At 43.0% G+C, this 11676-nt stretch overlaps 1 protein-coding gene across 1 annotated transcript in view; it reads left to right on the top strand.

The window, feature by feature from the left end:
- The first annotated feature begins 714 nt into the window (after nucleotides 1–714).
- The window catches only part of fam49a (family with sequence similarity 49 member A), a 48175-nt gene continuing 37213 nt past the window's right edge, over nucleotides 715–11676 (top strand). The window contains exon 1 of the mRNA XM_083643400.1: nucleotides 715–837. The gene's annotated coding sequence lies outside the window, so the exon portion shown is untranslated. The remainder of the gene's footprint in view (nucleotides 838–11676) is intronic.

The raw sequence follows: 11676 nt of genomic DNA, 5'->3' as shown, positions 1-11676 counted from the left end.
AAAAGAAAACAATAACTTGGATAGCTTACACAACATAAGGCATAAATCTAACAGAAGGCATACTTCACACTGCCATGGGTTACATACACCATAAATGTATTATAATGTAATTTATTATAGCAAGCAAGCAACAGTGAACTTCTGCAAATTCAAGATCGCTCAAACTGGATCTGTGTGACAGAAATGCACAATGGACATTTACAGTGGCCAAATCTAGCATAGCGTACAAGCAAGTGTACATTTGAAATTTGTAATTGTAATCAATTCACACAGAAAAATACATTTTGCATACATGGATTTCATCATAGGTTTTCAAATATGCAAAGATTGTCCAAAACTGATGTTTTCATATCCAATAAAGTACTATTGCCTTATTTGGAATGAAATGTATTGGCCTTATCAAGCATAGTAGATAAATATACTTTTATAGAGCATAACCATAAAACTTAATTCAGTCTTTGCATTTTATCATTAAATTCATGTCTGCTCCACAGAGGCAGTCAGAAAATCTGCCAAGGACTGCAGAGGTAGGCTACGCCTAAAATACTTTCCCACATAGGTATTGGCCAAAGAGGAAAACAAAAGTGGGTTTCATTGGCTGATTTTGCACTATCCCTCATACTGACCAATTAAAACCAGGCGTGGGCGGGACATGAGACTGGATTTTTTTTGTATGTGCTTTTTATGTGTCAGAGGGAGGGGTGCGCGAGCTGGGGGGAAAGAGCGTTGTTGTCCGTTGCTACCGGGGACAGAAACTGGGCTGGAGGAGAAAAGTAGTACTGTGATCGAGACTTCGGCTTTTACCACCGAAAAGTACCTATCCCAAGAGAAATACCGGTGAGTGTAAGGTTTTGATCAACTTTTATGCGTGTTTAGTGGGCGTTGAATGCAACTTTCGTCACCTTAAATTCACCGCCTTCACCGGGGCTGAAAAATCAGACTGTCAAAACGAGTTCACATGGAAGGGATGCCCGGAGGAAGTGCTAACGTGCTATTGCTAACGTTAGCCACTTGTGACTGCGCTCACTGTTTCAGTGTCTTTATGTTTATATCGCTAGAAAATGTTAGACTGTTTTTCTAACCATTGATTTGACATTATAGGGTCTCAGACTTTTGTCATGATGGGCTAACCTTTACTGGCAAATAAGAGTGACAACAGTGCTGGCTAGATGACTGGCTAGCCAGCAAACTAAAGCTTAGCACTTTTAGTGGGATGTTTTGATTGGTTAAATTGCCACTTAACCAATCACACCACTGCCGCTTTATTTTGGTTATGGCCTGTCGAATTGCTTTAGAATAAATCCTTGTTTGTTGACTACAACGTTTGTTGTTGTTTTTTGCTCAGTTGTGCAACTTTGTATCCTCAACTACTGTAAGCACTGAGAATCTAGCGTACGGATGGATGTAATGCCTGGAGCAAAAGAATTCAAGACATTTCCTTCTGCAGCTCTTGTGTGTGAAATTCCCAACCTGTCAAACCGGTAGAAGAGCCCTAACTGTTAGTCTAGCTCTGCTAACACTTTGTCTCAGGTTGCTGCTGGTGCAAAATGTCAGACCGCAGCTGTTTCTCTCTCTTGTCTTGACATGGGCTGCCAATGAATGACTCTATTCTGCCTCAGGGGATTTGATCAGAGAATTTCATTGCATTTCTCACTATATCCAACATTGACACAAAGAGATGAACTTTGTCCATGGTTCTTCCAGTCTGCCTTTGAGGCACAGGAGGAGTGTGCTGGGGGGTACAGGTGATATTATTACAGTGTGTCTTTTGTGGTGAGCAGTTATATGAAATTAGCTGATTGAGAAGTTTAACATGCAATTCACAACGTGGCGCAGTGGTGACAAAGTTACATGGTTTAATGGTATTGAACAGTAGAAAGTAGAATTTAGTCAAGATGTTTGGAAAGAAAAATTGAGAAACAGTAGGTCCAAATGACTGCCTGAGCAATGGGCATGCAGTCTCAAACACACAGAAGCAGTTTTGTGCAAACCAGTTATCAAACCGTCTAAAGGGGCGGATCATAAAGCTATGTGTAAGGACCCAAAATGGGTGACAAACCACCTCATGTGATGATAGTTTTGCGTTTTCATCAAGATAGTCTCAAGGTGAAGCTAAATTTCTCACATTTGTATCCTGGTAGAGATACAAATGTCTGTAAGTTGTGAGTGGAATGCGGTTTATTGTGGGTCCTGATGCATTGAAATGGTGCCTGCTGTTGGGACAAGACATACAGCAACAGCTGCACGTCCCAACCACAGTGTGTGTGCGTCTGCCCCTATGTGTTTTGTTTCAGTTGGTATGCTAGGCTCTAATTGCAGCATTTCTGGAATGCTGGTTGAATTGTGTGAATATAAGAAAACACTGGACAATGGATGTGGTTGAACCTGATGATCACTGTTGGAAAACATTAAAATGTTTTGCATGTGCTTTGTATTGCCTATCTCTCGGTGCGTGAACCACAATATTCACTTTTACACAGTGGGTCCAAGCAGGGCTTTAGAGAGCCCCAAAATGAGATGACAAATTGCAGCACGATATTAGAAATCAAATCACACACATTATATTGAGGTGGAAAGTAAAGTAAGGGATATGAACTAAGAGGAAGTCAAGGCTGCTGCTGTTTGGCTCTGTAGGAGTCAGACAAAATGTTTGAATGTCTTCCAAGTTCAGGAGCCCAGCATTGATTCATAATGGACTGCTTACTAGGTATCATGTTAGAGAGTAGAAGCACTGATATAACAACATATTCATAACCATTCTGGAGTGAGAATCAAGTGCTCGTACAATGCTACTGGCTGATGCCTAAATGATGTTTGTCTTTCAAATAAAAAAAAAGAAGTAAGAGAATGATATTGGATTAGAATAGCACCTGCAGAGTGTTTGAAATAAAACTGTCGTTAGAAAGCATTTTTCCTCATAAGTATAGCAGTTTACAAGCAATAGTGTCAAGAAAAGTAGTTATAGCAGCACTCTGCATCTCTGAATAGGACTCGGAGCGGAGCTGCTTGATCAGCAAAGATGTCATGCAGATTTAAATGTTTCTTCTTGAAGACTAGTAAGGAAAAGTCTATGCATGCACCCCCAGGGAGTGTTTACATTACATTCAACTAAATCATATTTCTAAATTCACTCTTAACTAGTCTGTGGCCCACGCAGTGACAGTTTGAGTCTGACAAACAGTGGTATCTTGTGCCTCAGGTCGCATCACTCCTGGTGTTAGTTTAAGACAGATATACTCTCTGAGGAAGCTGTTCCTGATAACATTGGGCTTCTTCTTGACATTGCCAGCTCTAGTAACTGACTAATTACGATATTGTACTGATAGTCTTATCCTTTGTTGGCGGGTGTGAATGCATCTCTACAATGACTAATCCGTTCCTATTGGGTTTCGTGTGGCCCTCGTGAATCATTGAAGGGCTCCGATGTGATTTGGCCCAGCAGACGAGAGAACACTGCAGAAACACTGCAGAGTGCAAGAGACATGTCAAAGTTTACAAATGTCTCTTGGCAGAGTGTGAATGCAGCAGCAGCGCTGAAAGTCTGCGCTTGACCGCCGCGCTGGCAGAGAAGTGGCCCGTGTTAGATTGCACTTTAAAGCCTGCTGCCTCCGTTCTGTCTCTCTCTCGGCTCGGTTTTTGTGCGTCTGACAGAAAAACAGGATATGCTATTTCACACCCTCCGACAAGAACAGAGGTTTTTCGTCGCGGTTTTTAACCTGCTGTTGCAGCACAGGTTGGCTAAGGCAGGAGCGAGGGGAAGCCTGTGATGTGTATATAGGGTTTCTTTTAGAGATATTTTAGCAGCGCTGCTGAGCCACCACAACAAGAACATTGCTACAACTTGCATAAAACACAGACACGTATGGAGCGGATGTTTAGTCTTCATATTTCTACTATTTAGGCATTTAGCAGATGCTCTTATCCAGGGTGGTGAGGTACAATATATATTTTTTAACATAGTTAGCCCTATGTACCCCCAATTCTGAAATTTGACCTCTGCAACCTAACCTGAATGGGGTGAATGTACCTACTCATTGTAAAGCGCTTTGGATAAAAGCACTATATAAATGCAGCCGCCCATCTCGCGCGATTCAATCCAGCTGACTCGCCAGCTTATTATCTCATCTGCAACCTGCACTAGAATCAAAAGTGTGACCAAAATATAGATTGATGTCAAACCAAACCAAACTTAGAGCCCGACCACCTGTGCTACAAAGAGTTACCGAGGGAAATATTGCTATATTGAATGTCACATTCTGTTTGAATGACACCGCTTAGAATTACAGTTGGCTAACACTGCCAGCCAGTGGAAATGTATGTTGTTATGAGCTAGCCTAATAAATATCCTCATAATAATAAACTGAATTAGCAAACTAACACTGATTCCACCTTCTAGTGTGTGAAGTATGATTTACAGCTGTCATTACAATCTTTAAACACGAGCCATCTAAACACTGAAATGTGCTGCTTCAAGCTCTCAGCAGGGCAGACGGAGGTAATGTGATATTGACTATTTAGCTGTTCCCAAACTCCAAATGAAACTGCTCGCAGCAGCAATTTAGTCCGGTAGAGTCCCAGCTATGAATCGCAAGCTGCTTTGTGACAAAGATGAGAAATCCCTGAGGATTTCCTTCCAGCACTGCACACACACCGCACCGGCGCCAAGCCTCATATCTGATATCTGGGGTATTCGCTGACCAGGCAGTTGCATGGGTGAAGAAGCCTTCTCATTGCATTAATTCACTGTTGATGCCAGTCAGACAAGGTTTCGCCTGCAGCATTGCATGAGGGGTCCTCCTCCTCAGGCAAGTTTCACTTTGATCACACATTTGGTTATGTGAATACATTTACTGACTCATTTCTTCCTCTGTGTTCATTTAACAGTGACTGTTGCACCAACAACAAACAAATATAAAGTCATGACAGAATCCATCCTAATAAGACCGAGCCATTTTTAAATCACAGCAGGTATTGCAGTTGTTTGAGGAAACGGGACCAAGAGCAACAAACCAATATCCTAAAACTAAAATAGTCCCATTTCTTGAGGCCTTAAATCAGTGCCATTAGGTGATTGAAGCCATAAGTAGCCTAACCCTCAAAGTGAATTTAGAAGCACTTTGCAGCTCTTCAGAAGGGCTAGCTAGCCTATGCCCATTTTACACTATCTGAAATGGTATATCTTAGCTGCAGTCATCTGATTCTTCTCTTATTTCAGTGCTGATCCCTCTTTGGGACCTAGGAAGTTGTCAGAATACGTTGATCAAGTTTTCAAGTAAAGCACTTCCTAACTGGCAAAACCTGGAAGTTGATTTGAAATGTCAAACATTAAGTCATTCTATAAAAAAAAAATGCTTAACTGGAAATAAATGACAAAACTAGCCTAAGTCTACTGAATTAAAGGCTCATGCTTGATGTCTATAATAGCAGATTGATGAAAGTCAGCATACACATACCGGTCATCTCTTTTTCTTTATTTCTTGTTTATTTTTTTTACATTATTGGCAACAACAGAATAATTTGTTGCAATGAGTTGTGCAATATTGTGCACATCCCCTGAACCATGGCCAATCCTGGCATGTTCTGCCCCCAAATCGAGTGGGATTCAACGTGTTGTGGCGCTAGGCGAGTGGGATCCAGAGGACCAGGCAGCCAGCTGCTTCCATGTGGAGCGGAGCAGAGAATCCCAGGCAAATGACTATTGGAGCCGGCCTGGAATGTCAGAGGGGCCGGGGTAAGACCCGCGGACATTAACGTTATCCTACAGAGTCTGGCAAGTGAGACTAACGTTATCCTGGAATGCGAGTTTAACGAGACAGTTACATGTCTTTGCATTGTTAGACATTATTGTTTGCTTTATTTTGTATGTTACATACAATTGGCCAAGTTATTAGTTAGTTTTTCTTTGGGGTGGCTCAGCTCGTCTTTAAGGGTAGCTGAACTCAATTGTTACACCTTAGTTTGTAGCTCATTTGAAGACAAACTTGGTAAGGAGTTTAGTCCCAGGCTCTCCTCCTGTTATCAACCACTAATCTTCCAGTTTACACCGCTGACTCAGCCAATACTGCCATCTGGGCTGGGACACAAAGCACAACACACTTCTCACATTCTGCAGAGCCTCAGATGATGCTAGGCTACTCTCTGTGTGTGTGTGTGTGTGTGTGTGTGTGTGTGTGTGTGTGTGTGTGTGTGTGCGTGTGTGTGTGTGTGTGTGTGTGTGTGTGTGTGTGTAATGGAAGTGATAAGGAGGACTAGGGCTGCACAACTAGTTGCATACATCTGTCATTTTAGTTACCAGTACCACAATTAATTATTTTAGAATATTGGTAATGGTGGGCCTATTATCGGCAACATTAAAATGAAATTTCATTTCACTCAGAAGGATTTTAAAGTGCTCACTATATTGACACAAAATGTACTGGTGTAAATCCATTTTTGTTTCTCAAATCATGCTTAATAATAACCACATCTAGCAAAAAGAATCAGGATTATCATTATAACCATAATGGTGCAGCGCTTATAATAAACACCAGGGAGCTGGGGTTTAGGCCTGTTTTGATTAGCATGATCTTAGCATGCTATAGCTTGGACTCTCACACAGGGAGTCTTTTCTGTCTTCTTTGTTTGGTAAAGTGGGATTCATAAATCTGATCTATATCTACCTTAATCAGAACAGCTAAATCTTACCAGCTTCATTTTTTTTTATCTTCACCAGCTATCCGTGTGTCCCAACGTTCTCCGGGCATAACGTTACGTTCCCCAGTCATTTTTCTGATATTTGTTTGTGTTCATTCATTGTCGGCCTTCCAGGATTTTCCCTGCCCTGTCCTTTTTTCCACCTGAGGAAATTATTTATTTGTATATGGCTGGCCACAGCTGTGTGTCGCATTGAAACGCTATGCAAATCAAACTGGCTGCTCAACTTCCTGCTTTACTCCAAACTACCGGTCTGTCTGTCTGTCTGTCTGTCTGTCTGTCTGTCTTTCGGTCTGTCTGTCTGTCTGTCTGTCTGTCTGTCTGTCTGTCTTTCAGTCTGTCTTTCCGTTCAGTCTGTCTGTGAGAATGTGTGTGTGTGTTTGAACCGCACAGCTTTATGACCCTACACACTTCCCCTTCACGTTTCACTTTTTCTACTCGCATCCTGTCAGCGAGACAACAGCTCTCTGTGCTGTACGTCTGTTCTCCCTGCACATCTCAGTGCGCTCGCACTCCCTGCTGTTGTGCCGAGGCTGTGCTTGTTGTGTTATATTTTATATCGTTCAATTCCTCCAATCTTTCTTATATTCTATTTTTCTGAGCTTTTGCAACGACCCCGTATCCCTACAGTAGTCATTAATGTTTCATTTTATATTAGGAAGTAGAGCTTTGACATGAACCTGGGGGATGCGAAGCTGGCAACACATTGCAACTTGTATCTCAGATGCAGACAGGTAGAACGCATCTATGTCTGTAGAGAGCAATCTCCATGGTTTTCTATTTTATTGTTGCATTTATTTTATTTTAGCATTTATTTTTTAGTTTTGACACCGAATTAAATTGGAGATTTATGTTTGATCACCTTGTCGTCCTTTTCATGTGTAATCTGATGTGCAGGCCTCGTATAACGCTGTGAGGGCTGGTGCTCAGTGCTGCATCATGTCAGATAAGTAGTCTGTTGTTGTTGAAACCTGAGTGCGGGTACGACGGGGTTATTGAAAATGCACACACCATCTGTCCTATCGATTTCGCTCATCTCTGCCGGTTCAAACTACTCTCAACAATGGACTTCTTTGCTTTGGCACAGTCTATGTACAGTACAAATGCCCAAAGCACAGTGCTTTCTAGGCCACAGGAAAGTGGAAAGCCTTTGGAAAATGGGCTACAGTACAGAAACGAGCCTAAAAGATATGAAAAAAACAGATAGAATTGGTTCCGAGTGGATTTTTTCCTCTGTCCATTCCTTGTCACCTGCTACACGCTAGTCACGCAGAATAAATAATCAATCTAAATATTAAAGTTTGCCTTGTCTGTCTGTGTGTGTAATAGGGCTGCTGCGATTTGCGATCAAATTGTATATTGAAGGGGAGTGATCGGCAATTGGCTTTTCTACAGCGATATTTAAGGTGATTTTAACTTATTTTCCTCTCATAAGACGTTATCAAAATAATGTCTAGAAGCTGCTGTGCCCTACTGTACACTTAGAGATGTCTCTGGCCGAGCTCCGTTAATCAGCACCAGTGAGGGGAGGGATGTTCATGGCGGTGGGTTATGATCTGCTGCTGTCTGGTTTTATGTAGAAAAACGACCTGTGAGCCATTTTGGCGCTGCTCGTTTGAAAGGGATATATTGGGACGTAGCAAAACGTTTGTGGCAAACGTTTGAGAGACGCACAATTTTGACAGCATGCATGATGGTGCCGTGAGGGATATTTGGCCAGATAGCTGGGTTGTGTTGCCCCACCTGCTTGTCTGCTTCTCACAGCTGGCAGAAGGATCTTGGCTGCAGCAGCCGTGGCCTCTGGCTGACTGGCTCTTTGCAACTCAGCAGCACAACTCATTGATCTGAGCAGGTGCAGGAATGTAGAGGCTTACAGCTGTTTATTGTCCCAGACAAGCTAACGCTCTGTGCTGTGTGGAAGCGGGAATATTAGCACGTTTAAAAAGACCCTGCTTTGATGAAAGGGCTTAAACCAAAACGCTAACAGCTTGGTCAAGGCAGGGACTGACTGTGTCCAAATGGATTCACAGTTGGGGGTGTGTGTGTGTTAGTGCGTTTGTGTATTAGGGCTGCCCAATTATGGCTAAAATTCGGATCCTGATTGCAATCATGATGCTTAATCCAGATTATTAGTCTCTGCGATTTGTTTACATACGGTAATTACTTGGAACTCCAGTCCATAAGTAAAATTAAATATGCATGAGTAATCTTATAACCTGTGTGTGTGTGTGTGTGTGTGTGTGTGTGTGTGTGTGTGTGTGTGTGTGTGTGTGTGTGTGTGTGTGTATATATGTATGTATGTAGGTGTGTGTAGGTGTGTGTGTGTGTGTGTGTGTGTGTGTGTGTGAGAGAGAGAGAGAGAGAGACTATTAGCAAACTAACAGTGAAAATAGGGTTGACCTTTCCAAACTGAGATGTGGGCTGGTTGGTTTCATGTGTTGTCCACAGGCGCTCGTGCACAGTTCCTCTTTTCCTCTGACTGAGCTTTGCACCGCCTGCCTCCCTGCTTGTCAGTGAGGGCGTGTTTAGTTAAACCTTCACTTATCAGAGATAGTAACACACCACGGCACGGGCAGCCGCCGAGCAAAGGTAACACGTTGAGAGCGAGCTAAGGAGGAAATAAGCATTTTCTGGCCAACATATCCTGCTTGACTAAGCGAGCACACTTCATCTGGACCTTGGTCAAGACAAGCCACTTGTCTACAGTAACAACAGAGATAACACCTGATCTCTTTGAGCCTATAAAGGTCAGTTAATATGCAATATGCTGCTGTTGGAGAAAAAGGTGTCTACTACTACACACCAGGATGAAGTGATTTGCAATGACCAGCAGATATTCTTCACCAGGGGTTCCCAAACTTTTCAGACCAAGAACCACTATGTACCAAACCAAATTTCCCAGGGACCTCTTCCACTATGGATTACCAATCATTTTCCCCCATAAAATAAAATTGGTTGATTTAACCATGCAATAGCATCAGAAAGGATAAATAACAACATGAATACATACCTCTGCCCAAGATTAGGCTGTGAAAAAAGAGGACCCCTTTGAAAATGTTTTTTCCCTCGCAAAATGTAGCCTAACTTTGGAGCGTTATTTAGCCACCTTCCTGAGAAGCTAGCATGACATGGTTGATACCAATGGATACCTCTTAGGTCTTTTAGTTTCATATCATACCAGAAACATCACTCTGGCCCGTTACAGCCTATATTTCTGAAAGATCTGCCCAGCCTACTGAGTATTATGTAAAAACTGTTGTCTGTAAAAAAAGAAAGAAAAAGGGGGGAGCCCTGTGAGTCGCGACGACAGTTTGACCACACAAATAGTTTGTTTTGTGAGGAAAAGATGCTATAGCATGTTGTTGTTGTTGCCTCTCTAAACTATGGACGAAACAACTCGGTATCATTATGTGAGCCTGTGTAGCTCAGTGGGTAGAGGGATTATGGAGGGATAGTTAACCCACGCTATAGATGTATCCACTCAGTGTGCAGCGTTTGCCAAATGCCATGTAATCTGCAACATCAAAACACACTTATCTGCCATCAACAAGTGAGTTAGACAATTTGTTGATGTTAAAATTCTTCATGTAATCTTTAGCAGCAGTCCATCTCATTGGATAAAGCTGTCTTGTACCGCAGCTTGTTGAGCGAGTCTTGTTAGCTTCAGGCTAGCTTAGCTCAGCTGCCTCCACTCCACCCAGCAGAGAAGAAGCTATGGTAGTAGTGGAGATTGCTTGACGCGCTCTCTCTCTCTCTCTCTCACACACACACACGCACACACACACAGTAGTTTCTCACACAGTCAGTCACACACAGACATGGTTGGCTTTGTATCTGCAGTGCTTTTGACATGCAGGGCTTGGCAGAACAGAAGTGGCATTGAGCAGCGACGTAGGAGGAATTCTACGCCTGGAGTCCCACACTACGCAATGGCTGGTAGTAGCCAGACACTCTTCATCCTCCTCTCCACATACCAAACGCCCTTGCTAAGGCTTTCTCTCTCACTCTCCTACTCTACTTTTTGCCTTTACTTTGCTCTCTCTCTACCATCTAAATGCTCTCTCACATGCCATGGCAGTCTCTCTCTCTCTCTCTCTCTCTCTCTCTCTCAAGCCGTTTTCACACATGCGTACAGGAACATTGCCTGTAAATCAATAACGGCTATTTCCCGGAATTCCCCTTCACACCTGAGGGATCACATGTGTAAAAATAGTCGTTAAAGAAGCTGTATTTTGGGGGGCGGCAAAACTCTGATGGTGAAATAAGTTTGCTTGTCACACAATAAATCACACTCGTTTGACTTAAGAGTGTATGTTGTATCCTTCACATTCGCTAACCAGTCTTTGAACTGAAATCTTTGAAGAAGTTGGGATCCCTGTCGGAGAGAAATAGCCTGGTTCGTTTATCCGTTCACCTGCGTCGCGTTGAAGCACTTTTTACAGACTGGCTTCGTTTGATGTGTCCAGGGGCTTGCCTTCGCTGTCGGCAACGTAAGCAAAATACTTCCACATTTTGCTTTGTGCGTCTGCTTTCTCTACAAGCGTTGGGCGGCTTGCAAGACTCTCAGAACAAGCCGCTGCCATTTTCGCTGTGTGTCCCTGTCGGGCTGCTGACTGAGGAGGACTGAAGGACTGGCCAGAAAGCGAGCAGAGAGAGGGGAGGGGGGGGAAATCGGCACGCCCACACAATGAACCAGACATACCGCTCTTATCACAAGGTTTAAAAGTGGTCAAATGTCCAGGATAACGGCGGGGGCGCGGCTTATACCGGAAAAACAACTTTCACACATGAAGGCATTACACCGCTTTCTGGTCATTTCCCGGTATAAAGCGCCATGTGTGAAAATGGCTTCATTGACACAGACTGACGGAGGTCTCTCTTGACTTGCTTACTACAGTCACTGACCCCTCCCTCTTCTCTTTTAGCTCTCTTCCAAGTTTCAAGATTATTTGGATCCGCCGGGCCTTCAAATTGGGTTAGGGT

Source organism: Poromitra crassiceps (genome assembly GCF_964638095.1).
Source record: "Poromitra crassiceps genome assembly, chromosome: 9".
Lineage (NCBI taxonomy): Eukaryota > Metazoa > Chordata > Actinopteri > Beryciformes > Melamphaidae > Poromitra > Poromitra crassiceps.
This window is presented reverse-complemented; position numbering and strand designations above follow the sequence as displayed.